This window comes from Triturus cristatus, chromosome 10 (assembly GCF_964204655.1).
Source record: "Triturus cristatus chromosome 10, aTriCri1.1, whole genome shotgun sequence".
Taxonomy (NCBI): domain Eukaryota; kingdom Metazoa; phylum Chordata; class Amphibia; order Caudata; family Salamandridae; genus Triturus; species Triturus cristatus.
Genome location: NC_140593.1, coordinates 370,938,019 through 370,953,010, shown reverse-complemented (window position 1 = coordinate 370,953,010; position 14,992 = coordinate 370,938,019). Strand labels below are relative to the sequence as shown.

At 45.7% G+C, this 14,992-nt stretch overlaps 1 protein-coding gene across 2 annotated transcripts in view; it reads left to right on the top strand.

Moving 5' to 3' along the window:
• Window positions 1-14,992, top strand: part of CDCA7L (cell division cycle associated 7 like) — a 150,238-nt gene that overhangs the window by 132,691 nt on the left and 2,555 nt on the right. The window lies entirely within an intron of this gene.

Here is a 14,992-nt window from a genome sequence, read left to right as displayed (position 1 = left end):
GAACGGAGAAACTACACCAAAAACGCTGTTCGGCGTCAACTGGTAGGAGATTGACATCACAGGAAATGTCCATGTGCTCCCTGACTGCATCACAATCAACGTTAGGCCCTGCCTAGCAAGCATTCAGCGGCATCGAAGCAGACGACGATGGAAAGATCGCAGTTAAGACATTGATTGCAGCCCTGTTTGCTTGGAGAAAATCAAGGCCGTGTGCATCGACGTCAAGGTCAAAGACTGGACACTCACCATCACACCACTCGACAGCACACAAGAGATCAACGTCGCAATATCCAAAGTCTCAAGGCTTGAGGTCAAGACCCTCTGCTGCTTTGCCAGTTGACACAGGCACATTACACTTGTCAACGTTGAGAACTGTGCATCATAGAGCAGCCAAATCAGAGACGCGTAGATCGACGTCGAGACCAAGAAGGTCGACATCGAGAAGCGGATTTGCCTTCCCAGAGATCAGAATAGTGCAAATTTCTCCTGAGAGTTATCCAGTTCCAGATAAGGCAACGACTGAGCCTGCCAATCTGTCTCCACTTTGGCTTCAAAGTGTTAAAGAATGGCGAGTACCACATCCTAGTCCGCACCCTGACTACTCCCAGACCTACTCTCCCTCCAGGGTCTCTGCAGGAACTACACTGCCAAAACCAAGGTCTCCATTGAGGCAAAGATCACCATCCCCACAGAGACCAAGTTCACTTCTCAGACATACACCTTCTAAATCTCACCAGTCTCGTTCAGGCGGGTGAGGGGGAGTTGTTCTGTCTGGTGAGTATTGCCTTACAACTGGACGAGTGGCGCAAAATCACAAGCGACAAATGGGGGTTGAATATTGTTCAAAATGGCTACACCATCAGGTTTAGGTCTCCTCCTCCTGCTGTTCCACTGCAGCGAGCGTCTTGCCATCAACAAGACTTGCTACAAGAAGAGGTCAAAACTCTGCTCCAAAAGCAAGCCATTGAAAAGGTTCCAGTCTGTTAAGAAGGGCTAGGAATATACTCCCACTATTTTCTGGTGCGGAAAAAGGGTCCCAGTCGGGAGTACAGACATATCCTAGACCCAAGACTTCTAAACAAGTTCATCTGCAAGGAAAAGTTCAGAATGCTTGCCTTTAACCAGATATAGCCCCAACTCCATCAGGTTAGTACTACTTCCATATCCTGATTTGCAGGAAACACCAGAAGTTTGTTAATTTCAAAGTTGCATCCAGGCGCTACCAATACAAGGTCCTGCCTTTCAGAGTCAAGTCAGCACCCCACACGTTCTCCAAGTTCATGGCAGTGGTAGCTGCTTACCTGTGGAGGAGGAAAGTCTTTGCCTACCTGTAGACAACTGGCTAATCAAAAGTTCCTCTCCTCATCTCAATCAGGAGCATCTTCAGGTTTGCATGCAAGTTCTGTGGCAGTTGGGCCTACAACTCAACGTTAAAAAATCCATTCTCATCCCAAGACAAGCGAGGCATTACCTGGGGGCAATCCTGGATACAGAAAACATAAGCGTGTATCTTTCGTAGGAGAGATTATCCTCCATCAACAACAAATGTGAGACTCCTCCACACTCCCTATCCTTCAGCCAGACAAGTAGCCTTCCTCCTGCGGTCCATACCTTTGTGCATCTGCATTGTTCCCAATGCCAGATTACATGGTCCTCTGTGGCAGACATTTGCAGACCAGTGGTCGCAGTTCTCTGAGCTACGGAGAGTCTGTGACAGCCAAGGAATCGCTCCACTGGTGGATGAAGAGTCCTCATCTGACAATGGGAGTACCTTTTTACCAGGACCTTCCCACACAGACCTTTATTACAGATGCATCCCTCCGGGGTTGGGGAGCCCACATGGGATCTCTACAAGTTCAAGGCCTGTAGTCTTGACACGGAGAAGTCGTACCATATCAACATGTTGGGGCTGAGGCCAGTCCATCTCGCTCGCAAGGCCGTTTACCCATCCATTCAGGCATGCTACGTCTTGGTGCGGATAGGCAATACTACCACAATGCACTATTTGAACAAGCCAATCACGGCCCGGTCTCTGGAAGCTCAAGCCATATGGATGTGGCTACTTGCCATAGGTCTGATCATCTCCGCAATCCATCTTCTAGGTGCACTAAACATGCAAGCAGACTCCCTTAGTCACAACTTCGCCAGAGCTCAAGACTGGATCCTAAAGGACAAAGTCCTCAAGACATTTTCCAACAATGGGGAACTCCACAAATCTACATGTTTGCGTACGAGGTAAATACAGTGTCATCACATTCGGGTTTCCCCAACCAGGATCCAAAGGTAATGCTCTTTTAATCGGGTCATCAGAGACTGTACTGTACGCTTCTCCTCTCTTCTCTCATTCAATTGGTCAACAAATCTTACAAAGCCAGATCCAGGATGATTCTGATCGCTCTGAAGTGGCCTCGTCAGTGGTGGTATCTGGACCTTCTTCACCTGTTTGAGAGACCACACAGGAGATTGCCTCCGCTAGATAGGAGGGAATATCTTCCACCCCATACTTCCCTCTCTGTGCTTGATGGCTTGGGTCCTGAATTCCTGCAATATGGACCCATAGGACTTTCCCAAGACTGTAGCGACATCTTGAAAGAATCTAGGAGGTTATCTACCAGAAAATCGTATGCTTTCAAATGGAAGCATTTCTACTTATGATGTGTCCACAATGGTCATCATCTGATTCTAGGTCAAGAGCAGGTGATCTTGCCTTACTTGTTGCAACTAGCCAAATATGGTCTGCAGTTTACATCCATAAAGGTACATCTTGCGGCCATTACTGCCTACAGAAAGTCACCCACACAGGTTTATTTTTTTCAAATGCCTGCAGTCAAGGACTTCCTATAGGGTTCAAATACAATTTACCCACCTGTAAGGTCACCCTCTCCTTCATGAGAGCTTAATGTGGTTCTCTCCAAATTAATGGGCCTTCCTTGTGCACCCATATACAAAGTGTCTTTACAACACCTTACTTGGAAGAATGCTTTCTTATTGGCTATCACTTCAGCTCGCAGGGGCGGCGAGATCCAGGCTCTTTGTGCGAAGGAACCTTATCTGCTTTTCCATTCAAACATGGTTGTGATGAGAACACATCCTATTTTTTTGCCTAAGGCAGACTTCTTCAAACCTTTTTTTCTCTGAGGTCCCCCCCAAAGCAAATTATTTTAAAGTTGTCCCCACCCCCCCCTTTCAAAACTCTGGCAATTACTGGGCAGTGGAGGGGCAGGACTTAGCACGGGGTTGGGGCTTATGAGATAATTTCATTGATACTTTTTCAGTAGCTCATAACCCACAATAAATCTGAAACCTGCAAAGAGCAAATTCATCAAACAAAAACCGAAGTTGACCAACAAATCCTGCTCCCCATAATCAGTGTGTTGTGTTCATCTTGTATACCTGGCACCAATCTAACAACTATGAAAAACAATGGGAGAGAAAGGGTTTTTTTGGGGGGGTACTCCTATTCCCCTTGGACAAATATTTGGCAAACAAAAGAAGGAGTGCGCCCTCTGAGGTCAAATGATACCTCCAAGTTTAAGAGAGGTGTACTGAAAGGGACAATCCTTTTGTTAAAGACCCCTCACTCACCAACCTAGTTGGTGACATGCTTCATCATCGGGGTCCCACCCAGAGGCCGAGTGCCATCTGGGTGTGCTGCGACACCTGATTACAGTGGAGCTGGTGTTATTCGTGTGTGCAAGTGATTGTAGTGTTTTAAAATTTGGTCAAGTTTCTAACTCTGTAAAAATATTTAATCATAGAGCACTTGATCAATGTTAAAAGAGTAAATGGGGATACCCTATAGGGTTAAATTGGCCCGTGGTATCTAGAAATAAAGTGTGAAGTGAGTGAAAAAAATAATATATATATATGTAGTTGGTCATATATATAAAAAGGTCTACATGTTTCAACCCTGGTGGAGAAAGTCTCCGGGTTTTCTTCAGGACCGGAGGTGATGGTGCTAACCAGGGTGGTATACACGCGCTAAGGTGTACCCTGCCCTTGGTTAGGAGTAAAAAATTCCTACTGAAAATCCAGTGGGAATAAACCTGTGGAGGAAAACAGAAATAAAATATACATTGTATTTATATTCAGTAAAGCATTATAGATTTCAGGTACCTCTCAATCACTAGAAAGTGATGCTAAGCCGTGGTTGTGAGGTTTAATCGGCTAATCCAGTCATCCACATTATGGTGAAATAGTGTGTATGTGCTCCATTTGTGGAATATAGCTTGCATCCATCAAAAGTGCGCTACAACTTGCTCCAATCATACTCTGTTGATCGAACAGGTGAGAGAGTGCATTCACACGGTAACTTACCGGGGTGCACGTGAATGGCGGTGTGAAGATCAGGTGACTAACATCAATCGTTCGTGTTGTCACTCTGTGTATCCACCATTGGTCGTACTGGTGATTCTGTGCACTCACACGATAATTTGCGTGGTGCACGTAACTAGCGACGAGTGATCAAGTGACAATCACAAATGCCATTCGTCACCAGTCGAAACACACCATGCCAGTATTAATTTTATACCGACAACTGGTTCAAAAGGGCTACAACTAACTCGCATACTCTACATAACAGCACTCCTGAAACAACCGTGCAGAGGGCGAGAAACGTGAAAGGTAACTCCAAGATTGGTCTTACTGGTAATGCGGGGAAAAAATGCCTCGAGAATGTCGAGAGCACGGACAGAAAGTTCACCTTCAATCTGCCGGGAAAAAAACGTAGAACATAAGTGGACCGAATGACCGGTCCTGAACGATGCGTGGTGCCCACCCACGAGAAGTACTTGTCTACTTACATAGTGAAAAGGTAGATCAGCTATTTCGCCTACAACCGTGTCCCGCCACCGCGTCCCGAGAAATGCCCGGGATGCGGAGAGGAACCGGGGGGGCGTGTCAAATACTTCCTGGTTGCACACGATTGGTTGAAATTCCGCCAATAGTAACATTTGTTGACATGTAAGGCCCAATGGATGGAGGCGTAGGTGACAGCCCAAGTTGGAACAAGAGTGGAAGAGCGTTATAGGCTCAAAACGAGGGGTGTGTATTGGCGAAATAGGCTATGTGAAAACACACGCATAAAGCGGTAAGCCTCAGAAGAGGCAAAGTGTTAACATCTGGTGTTTAAATTGACGGAAAACTTAGCGTCAATATCAAGCTAAGGAAGGAATGGAAGATAATCCTCTCATGGGGGACCAGGAGATTACAGGTTAGAGGACAGAAAGGTAATAGTAGGTGTCAATTCCAGGCATCCTTATCCTGATATAACCCACACAAGAACAAACCTATCTATCGTACTTATATCAGTAGATACAGTATTTTTGAAGGGGACAGAACTGATTTTCAGATGGAGTGTGCCAAAGGGAAAGTCATTTACTTGGAAAGTACTGAATTCCATGGGATATTATCGTTAAGCCCTTTCTTATGAGTGGAAAGTCTGTACACCCAACGTTGTTCTTTTTCAAAAAGTCTTTCCTGTGATTTTTCTCCTTCTGTAATCTGTTCAATGACAGTCCATTTTAGATCGTTGGTTGTATGACCGTTTACTAGGAAATGTTCTGTTAGTTTTGTCATTGATTTCTTGCATCTGATTGTGCTGCGGTGCTCGCAGATTCTTTGTTTGATTTTTCTGGTTGTCATACCCACATATTGTAGGTTACATGGGCACATGATTAGGTATACTACATTCGTGCTATTACAGTTTGTGTGAGCTCTCAAGGTCCATATTTTTCCTGGTTCCAAGTCAAGAGTTTTAGTGTTCTCAGTGAGATGGCAGACACTGCAATTGCCACATTTGTAATGTCCAATGATACCAGGTAGACCCCATGCATTCAGAACAGTAGGTTGTTTAAGCTGATCCGTCATTCTTGGGCGTGTATTCACCAGAGTGTCTTTTAGGCTCCTGGCTTTCTTGTAGGAAAACAAAGGTTTTTCCCAATTGAAGATCCCAGTATTGAGGATTTTCCAATGTTTGTTGACCGATTTTGTTACTAGGTTTGAAACACTATTGTATGTGGTTACACAAGTTAGAGGTGTGGTATCTTCTTTTGGAGGTCTGTTTTCCAGAAGTGCCGCTCTAGGTTGATTGCGCGCTCTTTTCTCGCATTTATCGAGGATCTTCTCCGGATAGCCTTTTGATTCAAGTTTCTTAGTCAAGTCAAGGGCTTGTTTCTTAAAATCGTTGATTTTACTGCAATTTCGTCGTATTCTTAAATACTGGCCATACGGGAGATTCTCCCTCAGAGGCCTAGGATGAAAACTTTCAAATCTTAATAGATTATTTTTTGCTGTAGGTTTATAGTGGGTTATTGTCTCTAGGCGATCTTTTTCTTTCGTGATCTCAACATCTAGAAAGACCATGGTGTTTCCTTCACTGCCAGTAAGGAACATAGCCTCTTGTTTAGAGATGTCGCCATGGGTTTCTGCTTCTTCGATTAGAATTGCTATTCTAATCGAAAAACTTCTTCGAATTTGAGGGTACCCTCTATTTGCAGATAGGGGGTACTTCTATGGGAAGCACATTTGCGCCGAGCGTAGCGGGCCTCTATGTGTTCAACTTCGAGAGGAAATTCATACTCACCGAGCAGAATCCTTTCCTCAAATACATCTCTTTTTGGAAACGTTACATCGACGATGTCCTTGCAATTTGGCAAGGACCAGAAAACATCCTAGTGGAGTTCTGTCAGTGGATTAACACCTGTGACGAGAACCTAAGATTCACCCACACCACAGATAGAAACACCATGGTCTTTCTAGATGTTGAGATCACGAAAGAAAAAGATCGCCTAGAGACAATAACCCACTATAAACCTACAGCAAAAAATAATCTATTAAGATTTGAAAGTTTTCATCCTAGGCCTCTGAGGGAGAATCTCCCGTATGGCCAGTATTTAAGAATACGACGAAATTGCAGTAAAATCAACGATTTTAAGAAACAAGCCCTTGACTTGACTAAGAAACTTGAATCAAAAGGCTATCCGGAGAAGATCCTCGATAAATGCGAGAAAAGAGCGCGCAATCAACCTAGAGCGGCACTTCTGGAAAACAGACCTCCAAAAGAAGATACCACACCTCTAACTTGTGTAACCACATACAATAGTGTTTCAAACCTAGTAACAAAATCGGTCAACAAACATTGGAAAATCCTCAATACTGGGATCTTCAATTGGGAAAAACCTTTGTTTTCCTACAAGAAAGCCAGGAGCCTAAAAGACACTCTGGTGAATACACGCCCAAGAATGACGGATCAGCTTAAACAACCTACTGTTCTGAATGCATGGGGTCTACCTGGTATCATTGGACATTACAAATGTGGCAATTGCAGTGTCTGCCATCTCACTGAGAACACTAAAACTCTTGACTTGGAACCAGGAAAAATATGGACCTTGAGAGCTCACACAAACTGTAATAGCACGAATGTAGTATACCTAATCATGTGCCCATGTAACCTACAATATGTGGGTATGACAACCAGAAAAATCAAACAAAGAATCTGCGAGCACCGCAGCACAATCAGATGCAAGAAATCAATGACAAAACTAACAGAACATTTCCTAGTAAACGGTCATACAACCAACGATCTAAAATGGACTGTCATTGAACAGATTACAGCAGGAGAAAAATCACAGGAAAGACTTTTTGAAAAAGAACAACGTTGGGTGTACAGACTTTCCACTCATAAGAAAGGGCTTAACGATAATATCCCATGGAATTCAGTACTTTCCAAGTAAATGACTTTCCCTTTGGCACACTCCATCTGAAAATCAGTTCTGTCCCCTTCAAAAATACTGTATCTACTGATATAAGTACGATAGATATGTTTGTTCTTGTGTGGGTTATATCAGGATAAGGATGCCTGGAATTGACACCTACTATTACCTTTCTGTCCTCTAACCTGTAATCTCCTGGTCCCCCATGAGAGGATTATCTTCCATTCCTTCCTTAGCTTGATATTGACGCTAAGTTTTCCGTCAATTTAAACACCAGATGTTAACACTTTGCCTCTTCTGAGGCTTACCGCTTTATGCGTGTGTTTTCACATAGCCTATTTCGCCAATACACACCCCTCGTTTTGAGCCTATAACGCTCTTCCACTCTTGTTCCAACTTGGGCTGTCACCTACGCCTCCATCCATTGGGCCTTACATGTCAACAAATGTTACTATTGGCGGAATTTCAACCAATCGTGTGCAACCAGGAAGTATTTGACACGCCCCCCCGGTTCCTCTCCGCATCCCGGGCATTTCTCGGGACGCGGTGGCGGGACACGGTTGTAGGCGAAATAGCTGATCTACCTTTTCACTATGTAAGTAGACAAGTACTTCTCGTGGGTGGGCACCACGCATCGTTCAGGACCGGTCATTCGGTCCACTTATGTTCTACGTTTTTTTCCCGGCAGATTGAAGGTGAACTTTCTGTCCGTGCTCTCGACATTCTCGAGGCATTTTTTCCCCGCATTACCAGTAAGACCAATCTTGGAGTTACCTTTCACGTTTCTCGCCCTCTGCACGGTTGTTTCAGGAGTGTTGTTATGTAGAGTATGCGAGTTAGTTGTAGCCCTTTTGAACCAGTTGTCGGTATAAAATTAATACTGGCATGGTGTGTTTCGACTGGTGACGAATGGCATTTGTGATTGTCACTTGATCACTCGTCGCTAGTTACGTGCACCACGCAAATTATCGTGTGAGTGCACAGAATCACCAGTACGACCAATGGTGGATACACAGAGTGACAACACGAACGATTGATGTTAGTCACCTGATCTTCACACCGCCATTCACGTGCACCCCGGTAAGTTACCGTGTGAATGCACTCTCTCACCTGTTCGATCAACAGAGTATGATTGGAGCAAGTTGTAGCGCACTTTTGATGGATGCAAGCTATATTCCACAAATGGAGCACATACACACTATTTCACCATAATGTGGATGACTGGATTAGCCGATTAAACCTCACAACCACGGCTTAGCATCACTTTCTAGTGATTGAGAGGTACCTGAAATCTATAATGCTTTACTGAATATAAATACAATGTATATTTTATTTCTGTTTTCCTCCACAGGTTTATTCCCACTGGATTTTCAGTAGGAATTTTTTACTCCTAACCAAGGGCAGGGTACACCTTAGCGCGTGTATACCACCCTGGTTAGCACCATCACCTCCGGTCCTGAAGAAAACCCGGAGACTTTCTCCACCAGGGTTGAAACATGTAGACCTTTTTATATATATGACCAACTACATATATATATATTATTTTTTTCACTCACTTCACACTTTATTTCTAGATACCACGGGCCAATTTAACCCTATAGGGTATCCCCATTTACTCTTTTAACATTGATCAAGTGCTCTATGATTAAATATTTTTACAGAGTTAGAAACTTGACCAAATTTTAAAACACTACAATCACTTGCACACACGAATAACACCAGCTCCACTGTAATCAGGTGTCGCAGCACACCCAGATGGCACTCGGCCTCTGGGTGGGACCCCGATGATGAAGCATGTCACCAACTAGGTTGGTGAGTGAGGGGTCTTTAACAAAAGGATTGTCCCTTTCAGTACACCTCTCTTAAACTTGGAGGTATCATTTGACCTCAGAGGGCGCACTCCTTCTTTTGTTTGCCAAACCAATCTAACAACACCTGTTACACTAGTGATAGATAGCAGCGGCCCCGAATAGAAGGATATCTCCAGGGTCCTTCACCCGTCTCCCACCAATGCCTGATAATCCCCGCAATCTTGAAACAGGCTCTGTAAGTTTTGGGAGTTCTGTTCTGCGCAAACTCAGCCCAAGGGCATTGGAGCGCTCCTTTACATGAGCTACAGTTACATTAAACAGGGTCAGATTTTTGTTTTTAGGCACATGGAGATTAAGTGATTTACCAACAGGATGTTAAATCAACATCAGGAGCTAACAAAGGCATGAACTAATGGAGCCACTTGTAGCTCCAGGAATGTTTTTTTTTTTATTACTTAGAGGTAATGTGAGGGTGTCTGAAAAGTTTCAGCACTCTGTCCATCATCTTATTGTGTGTGCTTTGTTCTCCCTAAGTTGGCAGCGTATGCCCGGACATGGCTCCCTTCCTTACTTTGCCACTGGATTCAAGCTAGCCTGCCTGATGAGGGGTATTAACCCAAAACCGGTCCAAGGGTGCTTGTTTCCGGCCCAGGGAAGACCTGGCTTGGCAGTTCAGGCTGGACTGTTCCCATGAGGTACGGGTTAAGACTGATTTGCATATGGCTGGGTCTGAATTGGGGTGGTGAAGTGAGCAAAAGAACTATGATTGATTTAACTCAGATCTAATAGTGGCTTGGGGTGAGTGTTTGAAAAATGTCAGCACTCCGTCCATCATCTTATTGTGTTTGCAATGTGAGGATGTCACCAGTTGAGTTCTTGAGTGCATCTTTTTAATGAACACATCAAAATGTTTCCAGATGTAGTCTGATTACTTATTACTAAAATATATAGATAAAAATTATGACTTGCGTATTCTGTGTTTTCTGTCGCAGGCTTGGACTTTTTAGCTTTATATATACAGCTCTATATATACTATTCCCCACTGCGCCAACTAGGATTCAGTTTTGTGATTTTCTGGCAGGACCACGGAAATTATGCGATTTGGTGGCATTTACCACACAATTATGGATTTTCCTGCATTTGCTACTTAATCAGTCATCTGCTGCGAATGTTGACAAAAAATATTTCTAGCTCAAACGGATTAAGAGTGATTAAACATGTAATAACATGTTGCCACGCAGCAGATCGCACTTCACAAAATGTAATTAGACATCTTACAATTGCTAGTTGGTGTATTTCGGGGATAAACTGGTACTAATGAAGTGAAATCTTTCTCCAGACAGTACTCACATGTGTACAAATGGAAACATAATGAAATACTATCATAAAATGTGGCTCATTAAGTCGTATTCTTTGCATTTTCTTGAAGCATAATTTATTTAACCTTGCTGCATAGCTTTGATCCTTTCCTGCCGCATACTTCTATTGGTGCTGCTGTCTGGCCACAAACAGGGACTTGCCTTGATTGCACTAGGCAACTGAGGTTTTGTAGTAAAATTAATTAGTTCAACTTGTATTTATTTTCCATTCAAAGTGTGGCCATTCTTTTGTATTCAGTTGGCTGAAGGTTAGAAAAATAACAAACCTGTTACAGAATATATTGCTCTTTTTAGCCACATTTCTGACCCTGCCACCCCACTCACTGACCCCCTCCTCAGGGCATCCAGGATCACAGTTCATACTCTCTGGCAAAGCCCTTCAGCTTCTGTATTTGAATCAAGATTGCCTGGAAACATTCCAATGGAATAAAGTTGCGCTTCCAGCCCTTCCTTATTTGCAAGTACTTCAAGAGCCATTTGTGCCCCCCCCCCCACCGGGAATGCAGCCAGGGCCCCCTTTTGGGGTGCGCCCCACAATTTGAAGAACTCTGGCCTACGGTCATGTCTGATTTCCATATCAATCAGACATTACTCTCCTGATGTTTATTCCCCAACCCTTCCACACCACTAAAAAGGGCTTAACGCTCCTTCGATCTTAAAAGGGTTCTTAAGTTTTATCTTGACAAGACAAAGGCGATCAGACATTCTGATGTTATTTATTAATTATGGTCCACTGTGCATTTGTTTAGCTTCTTCCAAGCAATCTTTCTCTTGGTGGATAGTCTCTTGCACATCTCTCGCTTACCAGTTAGCCAACAAAAGCCTCTCTTGTTGCTCTAGAGCAGGGGTACCCCTAGTACGGCCCGCGGGCCGCCAGCGGCCCGACAAGCCTTCCTTGGCGGCCCGCGGACCATGCAGACATCGTACCTTGGTTTTATATTTTTTTCCAAAGTGTGTCAGCAAACACCGCCGGACTCCGAGCGAGACTGCTCTATGGGGGCCAGGAGATTCCAGGATAGAGTGGAGACAGGCCCCCGTCGTGTTTGGCTGCCCGAGATGAGAGAGCTTCCCCGCACCAGAGCACTTCACAGGTCTTTAAAAGACCTTTTGCTTGTTAACGAGCCTTTGATGGTTGCAGGGGCGCTAAGAAGAGGTGAAATACAACAAAGCCTCATTAGCAAGTAAATGGTCTTTTAAAGACCCGTGAAGTTCTCCGGTGAGCCCGGGAAGCTGTCCCAGCCCGGGCTGCCACACATGCAGGGTGAGGTGTCAGAGGACAGCAGGGTGAGAGTGCCCAGTGAGGTGAGGGGGGGGGGCAGCAGGGAGTGAGCCAGTGAGGAGTGAGAGCCGGGTGAGATGGCAGAGGGTGACGGGGGCAGCAGGGAGTGAGAGCCAGGTGTGGTGACGGAGGGCAGCAGGGTTTGAGAGCTGGCTTTTACATTACACGGGGGAGTGGGGGGGGCTGTTTATGGGCTGGTGTCGGGGACGTGTAGACACAGCCCGAGGCCCAGAGACAGAGAGAGATATATAGATATAGATAGACAGGGACATACTGACAGATAAAGGCAGGAGGCAGGCAGAGGTAGAGGCAGAGACAGGAACAGGCACGGAGAGAGGCAGATGGGAGAGAGGGAGACAGACGGAGAGAGGGAGGGAGGGAGACCGAGGGAGGGAGACCGAGGGAGGGAGACGGAGGGAGGGAGACGGAGGGAGGGAGACGGAGGGAGGGAGACAGAGAGAGAGATGGAGGGAGGGAGAGGGAGGGGGAGACGGAGGGAGGAGGAGACGGAGGGAGGAAGACGGAGGGAGGGAGACGGAGGAAGTAAGATGGAGGGAGGGGGGAGACGGATTGAGGGAGATGGATGGAGGGAGAGGGAGGGAGGCGGGGAGACAGGGAGGGTGGGAGAAAGGGAGGGAGACCGAGGGAGACAGGGAGGGAGAGATGGAGAGGAAGGGAGGGAGAGAGGGGGACGGAGGGAGGGAGAGAGAGACAGGGAGAGGGAGACAGGGAGAGGGAGACAGGGAGAGGGGGAGAGGGAGACGGAGGGAGGGAGAGGAGGAGAGGGAGAGGGAGACGGAGGGAGGGAGAGAGGGAGATGGAGGAAGGGGGAGGGGGAGACGGAGGAAGGGGGAGGGAGGGTGATGGGGAGACGGAGGGAGAGGGAGGGAGGGAGGGAGGGAGAAGGAGATGGAGGGAGGAAGAGAAATGGAGGGAGAGGGAGGGAGGGAGACGGACGGAGGGAGAGAGGGGGACGGAGGGAGGGAGACGGACGGAGGGAGGGAGACGGGGGAGGGAGAGGCAGGGAGGGAGACGGAGGGAGAGAGAGGGAGACGGCGGGAGAGAGGGAGACGGAGGGAGACGGAGGGAGAGAGGGAGACGGAGGGAGAGAGGTAGACAGGCAGGGAGAGGGAGAGACAGACACAGAGCGAGAGAGAGCGAGAGATGTGCGTATGCCAGGTTTGGTGGCTCAGTGGACGAAGGCGTCCACTGCAGGGGCCTGTGTTCAACCTCATGGACACAGTGTTTTTTTGTTCTAGCCCCGCCCCCTCTGCCACTGACCCGCCCCCACCAGTGCGGCCCTCGGCCACAAACCACATTGTAAATTTGGCCCCTGAGAGAAAGTTTGTGAGTACCCCTGCTCTAGAGCCCACTCTGCAAGCGGTAAGGCAACTACTGCTGTTCTGCTCAGAAATGTACTCATCGCAGAGATTTGCAGGGCTGTTAAATCGCGATCGGGGCATACCGTCGCTCACCATTATTACCTGGACTCAGACACTAAAGTAGATTCCCAAGTAGGGCAGGCTTCACTTAGAAATCGTTTGGTTGGTTGTATTATTATTTGTGGCTAGAAACTGTCTTGTATTTGACTGCAGAGTTATGGGATGGGTTTGCTATTCTATTCAATGCTTATGTGTATCCCCTGGAAGATAAGTTTCCCTCAGACTTATAAGCAAACCTCCCGCCTCCCCGAATGAATACTTAATACAGCAGCTAGGATATGGTTTATCCTCCAAATGTTACTTCTGGTCACCGTAAAAAAAGTCCTGATCTAACTGTCACCTGTGGGGCTTGATGGGTTACAGGAGGACTTAAAGGCATGGTGCCAGATTTCCTCCGTTATGCTTTCTCAATGCAGCCTATGGGCTAACAATGCCTTTCATTCCCTTTTTCCTTTTAAGTAAAGGCTATGTTTACACTTGGAACAGTGCATATTCTCTATTTTCAAGGTTTATGGTTTATTTTAAATGAACAATTCAATGAAATTTGGACATTTCTATGTAGATATGTATATATAGATATTTTCCATCAAATGCCACAAATGCTGCCAAACAACTTGCGGGCAGGTACCTCCTTCTTGACTGCGGCCATCACAAAAACATTAACCACCAAAATCCCATACCAGGAAATCACTAAGCACTCTGTGGTTCACACAATTTTCATTTCAATTTGGCAGACGTGTTTCAGCAATTACGCCTTTCTCAATGCCATAGTGTTCCCATTAACCATTTCGCCACACTTAAAACACTCATGTCATTGGACGGCAAAAAATACTTGAAGAGAAAACTGACTACATTATGTTCAATGTTCTCTATTTACTCAGTCCTCCATTATGACATGCATAGTTCCTTCATAATCTCTGAGTGTGCCTTGATACTCGTAAATCTCATTTTAGTAATGATAGTCACATAGTAGAAACAAGTTATTTAGGGCACCAATATATCCAATTGTATGTTTGATATTTCACTCACCATGTGGCACATTGAAGACTTAGTCCATCGCCCTACCGTTCTCTGACAAACAACAGGCAAGTATCCATAGGAGCTTTGTTTAGTAACTTGCCTCCTGTCATTATAGAAATGACGACCGTTTGTCGACTAACACAATACACTGGTGGTCAGCGGCGGTTCTGGCAGACATCCACTAAACTTTTCACCAAATGCCACAAACGCTGCTGAACAACTTGCAGGCGGGTGCCTCCGCCGTGACCGCAGTCAATCGGAACACTATGGCATTGAGAAAGGCATAATAACCACAGAGTGCTCATTGATTTCCTGGTATGGTATTTTGGTGAAATATATATCACAGCTC